The 14,842-nt window shown below is 35.3% G+C and overlaps 1 protein-coding gene across 8 annotated transcripts in view; it reads right to left on the bottom strand.

Annotated features, from left to right (window-relative positions):
• Positions 1-13,326, bottom strand: part of LOC124541461 (protein hu-li tai shao) — a 110,551-nt gene extending 97,225 nt beyond the window's left edge. For all 8 annotated transcript variants that reach the window (XM_047119365.1, XM_047119364.1, XM_047119368.1 and 5 more), the window contains exon 1: positions 13,014-13,326. The gene's annotated coding sequence lies outside the window, so the exon portion shown is untranslated. The remainder of the gene's footprint in view (positions 1-13,013) is intronic.
• Between the last annotated feature and the right edge of the window lie 1,516 nt (positions 13,327-14,842).

The following is a 14,842-nucleotide window of genomic DNA, read 5'->3' as shown; positions in this document are numbered from 1 at the left end:
TTTGATGTAGTTACTTATATATAAATCGAGTTCGTCTGTATAGAAACACCATTCTTAAAGTGCTTTTATATATATAGTTTTTATTCAAATCAAGCAATCGTAAAACTGTTTGAAGATTATTACCAATACAATTCAATTCTTATATTGGTTGGAGCATACGGGCCACCTGACGGTATGTGGTCACCACCGCCTATAGACGACGGCGCTGTAAAAAAATATTAAGCATTCCTTTCATCACCAACATGCCACTAACCTTGGGAACTAAGATGTTATGTCCCTTGTGCCTGTAGTTACACTCACTCACCCTTCAAACCGGAACAGTACCAGATTGTTTGGCGGTAGAATATCTGAAGATGGTTGTACCTTTCCAGACGGGCTTGCACGAATCCCTACCACCAAGTACTATGACAGCAATATCTACTAACTATATATCGCCCGGAGCTTGTTTTAGATGCTAATTGTCAGGTGTCCGAGACCTTCCTAATAATATAAGCATGATAACCACATCTGTGGAGGTTTGGAGATTGACAAACATAGCTGACGTCACCGTTTATACGAGTAGTATTCATAATAACCGGTCTTCAAATCTTACTAACATATAACTGTACAAAACATTTCAAACGTACGCAATCACGTTTTCGTGATAAAAATAAACGCGGCATCACGTACCTATACCCAACGAACTTACAAAATTTCTAGTACATTGATATACAAATCATTGATATTTCGACGTAACCTGGACACGCGCCAACTTTGACGGATGACGTGCGACGCTAAGGGGGTAATTATGGAAACTATTATAATCTCCAGTGATATTTGTGTAAGACTCCAGCGATGTTTGTGTAAGAAGGGTAGGTACCACCCACTCATCAGTTATTCTACCACCAAACAACAGTACTCAGTATTGTTGTGATCCGGTTTGAAGGGATAGTGAGCCAGTGTAACTACACGCACAAGGGACATAATATCTTAATTCCCAAGGTTAGTGGCGCATTGACGATTTAAGGAATAGTTAATATTTCTTACAGCCTCATTGTCTATGGGTGATGGTGACCACTCACCATCAGGTGGCCCATATGCTCGTCCGCCAACATATAATATAAAAAAAAATCTGATACATCGCCGATTGATAATGAGGACTGTACAGCATTAACTAACAGCTTTCCTTCTCCCTTTGAGAGGTTTAGGAGTTTCTTACACCTTAATAAGAGTTGAATACATACTCTGCTACAATAAGAGTTGAATACACATACACCGCCCAAAAGACAATGGTATTGATGGAAATATTAACCATCCCTTACTTCATACTTCATACTAATCCTGGGATGTTACCAACTAACCAAGATTCTTACCTGTCCCTTTTGCCTGTACTTACATCCTCACCCTTCAAACTGGAACATAGCATTACCAAATATTGGTTGCTTGGCGACAGAATATCTGGTATCTATCTGGAACGTATCTGGTGACAGATTGATAATTACCCAGACGGGCTTGCACAAAACCCTACCAAAAAACATGTAGCCCTACATGCGGCACAATATCCCATAAACACAAATGAAACGCATGGAAATTCAGTAATGTTTTTTTTGGACTTAAACCCACAATCATCGTTTGAGATGCACGCTATCAAACCACTGCACCAACTCTCCCTTTCGTCATTAATACCGAGACTGCAAAGAGAGTTATTTTTAAACGCTTCCACGTCACTTGCAGTGTTAGTTTGTTTAGATGAAATCTCACAAGAGGAATTAGAACACATCCTTCTATCCTAGTTAAGAAAAGAATGCTCTAAAAAGAAATTCCGTAGACAAAAGGGAAATGTTTTCGAAACTAATGGTTAGTTCTTTTGGCACGTTATGGGAGTGAAACTACGCGATGAAGTTGGTCGCAAAACAAAATTTTAAGTGTGAATGTTTAAATTTGTAAGTGAGTCTTATAGTCGTGGTGAAAATCGAAGATATTGCATTTGTCGTAATAATATCAAATCAAAATACTCATTATTGTACACTAGTAAACATATAGTTTTGTCTGGTATAAGAAAGATGCACGGCCTTATGGCTAAAACAGCGATTTCTTCCAACCCTTAGCAGACAGTTATATAAAGAGTTAGGGGTGCACAAAGCAATAATAACAATTTTATTGTAACTAATTACATACAATTCAAAAATGTGCTTGGTATCCAAAAATTGCTTTCAAATTCTCTTAAGCTATTGAAAAAACCCTTTGAAACCGACCCTGGATAAAGAACTAGGTAAAGCACATCATAGAAATTGCCCCTTTTTTTCTCGATGGAAATACGCGTTACGCGCTTCCCCCACATGATGAAAGTGGGGGGGGGTGGTACTCTCCGGAGCCCTGAACGCCGAATGCGCCCAAGCACACCGGGTTTACCCACTAAAAAACCAGCGGTACCCTCTCCCTCTTTCGGCGGGCGCCACGGGATCGCTTACGCATGCTACCGTGACGACATAGAAATTGCCCGGATGTGCAAATGAATTAACATTTTAAAAGACAAATCCGTTTCAATTACATGACATATGCACTCAATTCGCACTACAAGCAAACAAACGATTTACTATGTGACGACGAGTTCCAAGTTGCATTCGAATCACATTTTGACACACCCATTGATGGACACACTAAACAGAACTAAGCTTCGTGTATTGAAGATTAAAATACGTCCAAAAACCGGAACAAATCACGCTACACGGCCGGTATTCCAAACCGACAAAAACCAAACAAAAAATCATTCACTCGCTTTTTGACAGCGGAGGCAGTTACATTACAAACAACTTTTGTAAACCTTACAGATCGCCTTTGTAAAAGAATGAAACACGTATTTAAAAAAAACGACAAAAAACATTATATTTGAATAACAGTAACAGCCTGTAAATTTCCCATTACTGGGCTAAGGCCTTCGATCCATTAACGAGAGGGTTTGAAACATATTCCTCCACGCTCTTCTAATGCGGGTTGGTGGATTACACATGTGGCAGAATTTCGATGAAATTAGACACTTGTACGTTTCCTCGTGATGTTTACCTTCACCTCCCAGATGTAAACACACATTAAGTACATGAATGAGCAGTGCATGCCTGTGTTTGATCGCACAATCATCGGTTAAGATGCACGCGTTATAACCACTGGGCGATCTCGGCTCTAACTTTAAAAAAATATAGATAAATAATGGCAGACACTCATTCCGGTTTCTACTATATTTTATACAATTTCAAAGCTAAGTAAAGTCGATAGAAAATTTGCATTGCAATATTTCTAAATTTAAATTAAATATTTTATTCCATTATATGTGTATAACATAAAGCTTTATAAATATCGCGAAGCCAAATCCACGAGTTCTGCTAGTATAAATACAAATAAGTGCATTTCGCCCTTATTCTTACGAGTCCCTTTATTTATTACGACCAAGATGTCCCTCCGAGTCCCCCTGGGGTCTGGTCCTCATTTATATGCGTATTACATGTTTAATATTTATTGAAGTTACAAATTATTCAAATTCAATGTATTTATATGCCCTTTGTAAAGTTGATTATAGTAAGTACATTTTATTACTGGAGGCTTGCTATCCCTTTTTAACTGAAGCATAAAATAGAGATACAATTTGTCGTTAAAATTTTATGATGATGTACAATGTATTCGTTTACTGATATTTTATCTAGAAAACAATGTTGATGTACCATGATGAACTTTAACCAATATTTCTAAATTCGAAGCCGGACATAAGCTAAGCGTATATCTTTGTGTATAAGTAAGCTCATCTCCTCCTCATGACCTTATATCAGCCTTGGGACATTTACAGACAGTTTCTTTACTTTTTTATACCAAACATTAAATCGATCTGAGACCTACAAAAAGTAAAACTTTAGATAAAAACAAACTACCATTTTTGGTTCTGAAGTGCACAGAAACATACACACAAATGCCAACTTAAAACAATCACACACATCTACAAACAAGACAATCTTCGTTCCTCACTAATATTACAAATGCCAACTCAAATGATATTCATGACATTTGACGTACACGCCCCTGCCAATCCAGACGCGATCATACACTAGTTTTACATGCATTTATTTTGATACTAGCTATTACCCGGAGTTTTGCTCACCTAGAATACAAACTCTCCTATATCCTTTCTCAGGCTCTGGACTATTTGTATGCCAAATACCATTCAAATAGGCCTAATAGTTTGGGCGTAAAAGCGAGACAAATAAATAGAGTTATATTCGCATTTATAACATAAAGCATGAAAGTATGGATTTAATGCCAAAAAATGTAATCATATTTTATGCCGTTGAAACATTGAAACGAGCCGGCAAAGGAGACCGGTTTCACCGTTAATTTCTGCTAAAAGAATGTTACATAGCAATTAATATATAATTGAAGGCTCAGCGTAATAAGGTAATATGTTACGTTTGGCAAAAAAACAAATTCTACGCCGTAACCCCTTCATATATGACATAAAATGATATATCAACAAGCGTCAAACGTTAACGCACGTGTTTTGTGGATTTTTGTAAACGCAGTTCATTGACTGATCCTTGAACTTAAATATGATCCAAGACCTGAACTGTACTGAAGAGGAGATGCTTCTACACTTATCACGGAGGTCATTGACATCGTATGGCTAACCTTCACCTTTAGGTATGTAGCTAAGCGTCAAGGTAGCATGCGTAAGCGATCCCGTGGCGCCCGCCGAAAGACGCAGAGGGTACCGCTGTATTTTTAGTGGGTAAACCCGGTAGACCTGGGCGCACTCGACGTCCAGGGAACCGGGGAGTCACACACCTCCCCCCCCCACCTTCCAACACGTGGGGGAAGCGCGTAACGCGTTTTTCCAGCGAGAAAAAAAAATAAGTATGTAGCTGAATATTAAGTACAATTACCGTTGTGTTCCGGTTTGAAGGGTAAGTAAGCCAGTGTAATAGGCACAGGGGACATTACATCTTAGTTCCCAACGTTGGTGACGCATTTGTAAGGAATGGTTAATATTTCTTACAGCATCATTGTCTATGGTGACAGTTTACCGTCAAGTGGCCAAACACTCGTCCACCAAAATATACCATAAAATTAATAAGATCGCAGTCAGTCATTAACCGATATTACGTCATCATTTATATGACGTAGGCAACCGGACGAGTAGTACCTGTGATTAGCAGCCCACCAACGCAGACATTGACGACGTAACCATTCCTTACATGTTCAAATTAAATAATGGACAACATCACATACATTACTCTGATCGCAATGTAAGCAGCTGAAGCACTTGTGTTATGGAAAGTCAGCAGTAACGACGGTACCACAACCACCCAGACCCGAGACAACGTACTAGTGGCGTACCCGAAAAGACCGGAGCGCACACTACTTGACCATGAAGGTCGTTGTGCCTGTAGTTACATTGACTCAAATATCCTTAGCACACAAATTCCTACCAGCAAGCATTTGATCATGAGCTGAGTGTGTGTATCTTAACCGATGATTTCGGGTTCAAACCCAGGTAAGCACCACTATACATATTATGTGCTTAATTAGTGCTTATAATTCATCTCGTGCTAGGCGATGAAGGAAAACGAGCGAGGAAACCTGCATATGTTTAATTTTATCGAAATTCTGCCACAAGTGCATCCCACCAACCCGCATTGGAACAGCGTGGTGGAATATGTTCCAAACACTCTCCTCAATGGGAGAGAAGGCCAGCAGTGGGAAATTTACGTGCTGTTACTTACTACTAAGCATCTGATCGGATCAAGTGCAGAGGCGGTCCAATGACAATCTTAATCAAAAGAAACATAGTCGGTTAAACATCAGACATTAAGTATGTCCCGTTATCTTGTCGCTGTGACGTCACGATACCTACCCAGCCGGGCGAAATATCAAATCCTTTGTCAGGAACATATCGCTAACGATTCAAGACTTTGTACATATCTAAACAAACAGATAACGAATTTATCGAAATACATTACCTAATAGCCTAGTTGATAAAGGAAGTTATTACCATCCCTTTCTTACGCTTAAGATTGACAAGGATAGTAAGATATTTATAGTAAACTGGCTGAACTTATAGCATAGAAACCGTCACCCCCACTTTACCACCTCGAGGGGGGAAAAGTAACAAAATCAAAAATCACAATAAACTTTATTCAAGTGGGCTTTAACGAGCACTTTTGAATCGTTTTAAAATTAAGTGGAGCTACCACCGGTTCGGAAAGTCGATTCTACCGAGAAGAACCGGCAAGAAACTCAGTAGTTATTCATTTTCAACATTTAAAAAATACAAAGTCGTGTTAGTTAATACAATTATTTAAATTAATATAATAAATTAACCTAAAAGTAAATGAAAAAAATGTAAACCCTTACTTAACAAATGTCTGTGACTCTATTAATGATTTCCGCCATAAATCCTTTGTGCTTCCAAGGGATATAAACTATCTCCATACCAAATCTCATCGAAATCGGTTCAGCAGTTTAAGCTTGAAGAGGTAACAGATTTACTTTCGCGTAATATCTCATTCACAAGGGAACGTTAAGTCATCTGGGAATCGATCATTGGACTCTCTCTTCGCGTGACTGACATACGAATAAATAAAACTATTACTGTACTACCACTATCAGTTATTAAAAAAAAAATAATAATAAAAACTCAGTACACTCAGTAGTTATTTTTTTCCAACATTTTAATAATATATTAATAAAGAACGATTTTTTTATCATGAAATAACGACCCGCCCTAGATTCGCACTAAAGTAAAGTACTTTACAGCTTCGCACTAGTGCAATGCTGATACTACATATATTATAGACATTTTTCTTGTATCTTTACTATATTCTCCATGTATTTCATACAAAAACCTTCCTCTTGAATCACTCTATCTATTAAAAAAAAATCGCATCAAAATCCGTTGCGTAAATTTGAAAGATCTAAGCATACATAGATACAGACAGCGGTAAGCGACTTTGTTTTATACTATGTATAGATTTGAATGATTTTTTTTCTACATGACCTTTTAATTTATTAATAAGTCAAGTTAAAAATAAATATAGAATCTTATTATAGAAACGAATAGTGCGCAAGAGGATGTATTCATTTTGTAAAGTCTGTAACTAGGTGTAATTAGCGTATCAATCCTCGCAAAAAGCTGGAAACCCGAAAATAACCTCACCACGCTTCTGAAATTCCAGTTAATTGCCAATTAGTTGTAATACATACTAATTTTAAAACTTAATTCAAGTAGACTTTTACAGATTTTGAATCGTCATTTTACAATTAAGTGAATCTACCACCGGTTCGGAAAGTTGATACTACCGAGAAGAACCGGCAAGAAACTCAAAGTCATGTTAGTTAACTACCATTATTTAATTTAATATAATTCTTCATATATCTCGTCAAAATTCCATGTTTCACCCGCACCACCTCGATATCCGAATATCAACTATGGCGCGATTTTTAGGGCACTTCCCGCCTCGCATAACCACTCTGTGGAACCAGCTTTCGCCTGCGGTTTTTGAAACGACTTCGGATCCTACAAGCTAAGAGCATACTCTTTTTCTTAGGATTGCAAAGAGCACTCTTTTTTTATGGTATAGGTTGGCGGACGAGCATATGGGCCACCTGATGGTAAGTGGTCACCATCGCCCATAGACAATGACGCTGGAAGAAATATTCACTATTCCTTACATCGTTAATGTGCCACCAACCTAGGAAACTAAGATGTTATGTCCCTTGTGCCTGTAGTTACACTGGCTCACTCACCCTTCAGACCGGAACACAACAATACTGAGTACTATTTGGCGGTAGAATAGCTGATGAATGGGTGGTACCTACCCAGACTTGCTTGCACAAAGCCCTACCACCAAAAAACTCTTTTTCTTAGATGTCCGAACCCTTAGTCCCCTAGGCCATATCTGCTTGATGATTATTAAATTAACGTACAAATGAATCCTTGCTACGTGGCCTTGCGTCTAACCTAGTTGAGTTCAGTGTTTATTTGTAACGTACTGACAGACAGCAGTGGTACGCCCGCGTCCCGAAATGTAGGGGTGTCTATTTTTAAAACTTTTGTATATTTTGAGTGAAGTTTCTCGGATAATTGTATATAATAAAGGATTTCTTTAACAGGTCATATTTGTATATTCTAACGAGGCAGATTGCCTGCCTCGTTTGATTTAGTTGATATTAGGCCACAGATTCCGAGGTTCTGGGTTCAAGTCCTAGGTCAAGACGAGAAAAAGATAGAGAGACGTCTCTTTCCGGTCGCATTGTATCATGGCTGGTACAAAATAGAGTGCACATTATGACACATGCACTAAAGACTAAAAAATATTTTGCCGATTGTCATTCAGGCCCCTTACAACTAATTTCACGTTAGCTGATCGTTTTACTAAATAGCTAATTCAACCACTTCGCTATGACATATGACTTAACCGATGATTGCGAGTTCAAACCCAGGCAAGCACCGTTGATTCATGTGCTTAATTTGTCTTTATAATTCATCTCGTGCTCAGCGGTGAAGGAAAACATCGTGAGGAAACCTGCACGTGACAGATTTCATAGAAATTCTGCCACATGTGTATTCCACCAACCCGCATTGGAACAGCGTGGTGGAATATGTTCCAAACCTTCCCCTCAAAGGGAGAGGCCTTTAGCCCAGCAGTGGGAATTTACAGGCTGTTGTTGTCGTTGCTATGTTACATATAGTTACAGTATGTTGCCAGTGTATCTAAATATTGAACACAGAGTATATATATGTAGAGGAGCACACAATAAATAAAGCGTTATCAAATACGCAGAACGATAACAGATAACGTTATTTCGTGTCCTTTTGATAACCTGCTTCGTACAGCGAGCTGTCTTTCGATACAACTGTATTCGGATTTCTTTTATTAATATAAATTTATTTAATTAACATTTCATAACATTACTAGCTACCCGACCCGGCTTAGCACGTATACAATTCTAATACTAAATATATTAGAGACTGTCGAAATTACCAGTGTTTCATTACTATATTGTCTTTGTATTATATACAAAAACTTTCTTCGAATCACTCTATCTATTAAAAAAACCGCATCAAAATCCGCTGCGTAATTTTAAACATCTAAACATACATAGGGTAAGATAACGGTAAACGACTTGGTTTTATACTTTCTAATTAAGACTTAGTATTTGTAACGGTACCATAAACAAGCTGAAATCGAGTCAAAATCCATAAAACTTTAACTATTAACCTTTATCCCCTCGAGGGGTGCCTTAAAAATAGCCTATAACCTTCCCCGGTACTAATAATATCATCATTAACTATATATCTAAATATATCCACATAACGAAAGTAATAATTTCCAACTTTAAATGTCAAATAAATGTTTTTTATCTGTGTAATAAAAAAAAAGTTACAAATTATCACAACAGTTACTCACTTGTAATTACTTTGTAATTTTATGAGTCAATAATAAGTAATCACATTACAGATAATTAATATTGACAGTATACAAGAAACCTTTATATTTATACGATACTTGAGACTGCGGAATATGGGCGTTGAGCGTTAAGCGACGAATAATTCCTAGCTATTAACGTCTAGTATACTTGAAATTAAAAAAAAAAAAACTGGCCAAGTGCGAGTAGGACTCACGCACGATGGGTTCCGTACTATTATCTATAAAACGGCAACAAAAAAAAACACATCTCTTATATGGCACCCGCTTTTTTGTACGAAATAGGTTGGCGGACGAACATATGGGCCACATGATGGTAAGTGGTCACCATAATCCATAGACAATGAGGCTGTAAAAAATATTAACTATTCCTTACATCGTCAATGCGCCACCAACCTTGGGAACTAAGATGCTATGTCCCTCGCGCCTGTAGTTACACTGGCTCACTCAACCTTCAAACCGGAACACAACAATAATACTGCGTACTATTGTTTAACGGTAGAAAATCTGATGAGTGGGTGGTACCTACCCAGGCGGGCTTGCACAAAGCCCTAACACCAAGTCATATACATTTTGTTGCTTTTGTTTAAATATTTATCAGTATATTGGCAACAGAAACCATCTTAGCACAATTCCATTTCGATTGGTCATAGTTTCATATCTAAAGGTTCAGCAGTATTTAGGAAATTGTGGTGTAAAGAAAAAATGATAATATATTTATTTATATAATATAATTTGAAGTGAGTTATTAAACTAGCATGAAATATACATCATTAATTTTATCATATTATAACAAAACATTATAATTAGTGATTAAAACTATTAGAAATTTATTACAAATATTTACTCAACTCAGTCAAGACGATGTAACCATTAAATAAAAGTACTGTTCACAACTCTCATTGCAAAAGCAATAACAGTAATCAATATTTAAAAAAGGAAATAACAAAATCATCTTCAACCGAACCTGTTTTCGGAGTAAAAAGTTTAACTCATTAAAAAGTGTACTTTAGTAAAAACTCTCAAGAGACTGTCACCAAAAGAAATATATCTATTGAAACTTTTAATGGTATCAAAATTTATACATTTCTATATCGAAATATTATAACAAATTACTTTTTTACTCTGGTTTTTGATACTAAATCTTGATCATAATATTGCATATAAAAAATTTACCAAGCTGAAATGTTCGGGAGATAGAAACATGTTACAAAGCCACGTAAGCAACACTGAATTTTCACGTACTTAATTAGCAATCATAATTATATCCCGCTAATGAAGCAAACTAATTTAATTAGCCTTTTAATTAACAGCGTCGCTATTTTACTAAACAGCGCTGTTCAACTAACCGGAATGATAGGAAGCTATCTTCTATTCATAAATTATATATTTTTTCCTTTCAATTTCTAATGATTAAATATATATACAGGCCCCTGAATGAAGATGCTTTGCATTGATGCATTATCTATATGATAAAACATTATAAACTGGAAGTCGGCCACGACTTCGCTAGCGTTTAAGGGTGTTGTTTGTCATGTGTTATATAAAAAAAGTAGCCTATATCCTTTCTTAGATTTCAAGTTTGTTTCATAGCAAATTTCATCAAACTCGGTTCAGCGGTTTAGTCTTGAAAGAGCGACAGACAGACAAGACAGAGTAACTTTAACATTTATAATATTATATATAATATAGATTCCTGAAAACATAGATATTAAGACATTTGTCAAGGTCATGATCAAACATACATTGCAACGCTCAATACCTTTTTATCTACTAGCTATTGAAGCACATAACTATTAATAGACTCTAATCATGCGTAAATTCAATATCAATTGCACAATACATTCAAATGAAATTCATAGCTACAGTTAATAGTCTGAACAAGTATAGTACTGACTCGTACTTGTCTAGACTATTAACTTTTATTCGTTGGCAATAGACAGTGGTACTCGCAAATGTTGGTAAGCAGTCATCACCACCCATAGACATATCCTTTGTCTTTTCATATAAAACCTTATTATGTATATCTATCATATAGTTTTGTAATATTAAAATAAGCACTTTTGCAAAATGCAAAAATGCAACTATATACATGGTACATATACCAAAATAACATTTTTACCATTATTTTCTGTTCATCTTTCTGTTTGTAATGGCTAATCTCTGGAATGGCTGGACTAATTATGACTGGAATTTCACTGGCAGGTGTAATAAGGAGTAACTTACAACAATAACTAACACCAAGTCATATAAATTTAGTTGCTTTTGTTTAAATAGATGATGATAGAGCCTAGTGGTAAGGCTTTTTGTAAGCTTGTGCAGAAACCGTCATCACAAATACTATCTATCAAACACCAATATTTAATTCTTTAGAATTATAAATTTTTTTTTTATAAAGCTTAACATAATGAGTAATAATAGAAGATCGTGTTTCTGTTTCAACAAATAAATAAGGATATTATCTTACAAAATTAAATAACACTTTTAATTAATCAACATAACTGTTAATTATTCAAATGTCTGTATTACTCATTGCCATGAATAAACGAAAACATGTAACTACTTAATTTGTTAAGAAAATTAACGTAATTCTAAATGCATTGTGTAAATCAAATCAATATCACAATAGACTTATACAACAGTATCACTGAACAAATATATATGTATGATTTTATATATATCTTATTATCTTTATATATTTTCACTGATAACATAATTGATATTAAAAAGGGTCAATTAATTGCATTATTATGTAATTATATTTGTATTATGTACATAATTAATGAATGAAGCTTTTTCTTTACTTTTTCCCTCCAAATTGCGATTACGATTAATATTAATTAAAAATCTGCCTAATATTAATTAAAAAATTATGTACTCTACTTGTATATATAATAAATCAATATTTTATAAAAGAAACATATGAAATCACAGTTCAGCAAAGAACATTATTGAGCTATTGTGAAACAATTTAATAGTTAGCCTCGATCAAATCAGTTTTTGTCGATCAAATCACAAACGAGATCGCTGGTCTATTACGAACGGCCAAGCTATAGAAAAACCGACCGATTTCAGTCGACCCGATTTTAAATGCTCGCGTTCCATTGTAATATCCTCCCGTCACGGGTCGGGTTATTTGGTCATCCGCGCCCTAGCGGTGACATCACCTCTATTGAGGTAGATAACAGACGATTCAATAGTGGCACGCCCGATACCGAGCGGTATCTATGTAAAATAGATTATTACAATCGAATAATAGTATTTTCAGTTCAATAACTACGTAAAATTTTACCGAAAATCCAGTTTCCAAATTTACGTTAAAATGTCGGAAGGAAGCTAGTAAGTACGTCAAATTTGGCCGAGACTAGCGTCAATTTTCCGAAAATAAGGCGAGTTAGTCATTATGCAGCGGTCGGGCTAAAAAAAACGACCCAATTACGTTCTACGGCCTTAGTAACCACACCCTAGTCTAAGGCACAGCCGGGCGGCGAAATAAATACAGTCCTATTGGAAGTTATCTTTTCGACGTGTAATCGTAATCAATTGTGGATAAACGATACTCACCGGCTGCTGGCTCCAAGAGGCGATAAGTCGACTTTTGTCACAGCACAAATCACTTCACAAGAGTAGCAATGTAACTTACACTAAGCACACGTAAGACATAATATTACGATGGACAACACGCACTGACGTTCCCTTCCCGTTTTAAACCACTAGCACCACAGACATTACGCGAAAAAGCGATATTTCTTATTATTCGTTCGTATAAAGGGACCGTCTGCTCGCACCGCTTCCGTTAATCGATGTCGGAGTTTCGTTTCGGTTCCGCGGCCGCAGCGTCGCTGGTATCGGCTGTCGTTGCAATACGAGCTGCCTTTGCTGAAACCAGATGGCGCTGGTGAGCTTGTGTTGTCAGTAAATATCTACATTTTCCATGTTTTCACAAATTAATTTTAAATAGCATTGATTTAAAAAAATACTATATAAGTAAACAGAATTATTTAATTAAGTTTTCAAATTTGAATGAAATAAGATTTTAATATAGTACAGAAAACATAATACCTTTACCCATATAAAATCAATAATACATAATGATGAATGTAAACAATTAAATAAATACAATTATAATCATTTATGCACTTTTCTTAGTGTTTATATTCCTTAATTTTTTGAAACAAGTATCTTTGAAATCGACCATGACCAAACCAAGTCATTATCTTCAAACTTCACTCTATTTTACTAAATATTTTTTAGTAAGTAATGTAAGAAAACACGATTATGACATCCTTATCATCAGAGTGGTTTTTCAATAATTTATTTCAAAACATTAGTTAAATGATTGTTTTAACCGTATATTCATTAATTAACATAGTCAAATAACCCGTGCCGTTAAAAAGTCTAAAGTGAACAAATACTGCAATTATCTTTTTATTTGTATATCGTAATCGTCGATTTTAATGTTTAAATATACACATAAGTAAAGTACAGCTAACTCCATTGCACGTCTCCTTGTGACTTTGAATTTGGGGACTAGTCCCGCACCTCGTATTTGAGACCATAAGTCGTAATAGTTACACATTTTGGTTGAAAACTAAAGGATGTTTCAAAACACTGTGGCTCAGGCAACATAAGGCCTTAACTAAGATTGCCAAATGTTTCCCATGCTAAGCGAATTATTCGATTGGCTTTCTTTTCGTAATTGTTCCTTTTGAGCTGCATGATCTGAATTAGGTAGATATATTTCCCAAAAACTTAGAATAATTTATCTACATCGTACATACATTAGTCTATTTTTTAAATTCTCTTTAAACATAACCTTGGCCTTGTCTACGCCTCATTACTTCCATTTGTGACCTTCCTAAGAAAGCTAACTTTCAATAAAATACGTTTTATTTTAATTTATTTAGTATAGAAAAGGATTTTACTCCCATATATAAATAATTCTTAAGCAAAGAATATTTATATATGTCATCTAATAAAGCTATTGTTGATGCAATATTTCACTTTATTAGGGAAAATTTAGACCCTGGCAACACAGTTATACCGCTCCGTTCGAGGCAATAATTTTATTTTCAGCAAATATATTTATAATTTAAAATTAAATTAATTAAATAATTGTGTACATTTAATAATCATTTTTTCATTTATTTGATTCAATAATACGTTTCTGTTTGTCAATAAGACAAAACTATAATTTTGTTTCTTGCTTAAGAGACTTATACTGTTTAATTTTAATGAAATGCTAATTCCTATTTTCAAAAAATAACTATTATCTTTAAATAAATAAACTTGCTGTTAAAAAAACTTATTATGAAATAAATTATTTAAATTTGTAAGCGTGAAACGAAATGCATCGATTTCGTCGTTAAAAAAAATTAATAATAATTCATTCA

The sequence above is a fragment of the Vanessa cardui genome, chromosome 28 (genome assembly GCF_905220365.1).
Source record: "Vanessa cardui chromosome 28, ilVanCard2.1, whole genome shotgun sequence".
Lineage (NCBI taxonomy): Eukaryota > Metazoa > Arthropoda > Insecta > Lepidoptera > Nymphalidae > Vanessa > Vanessa cardui.
This window is presented reverse-complemented; position numbering and strand designations above follow the sequence as displayed.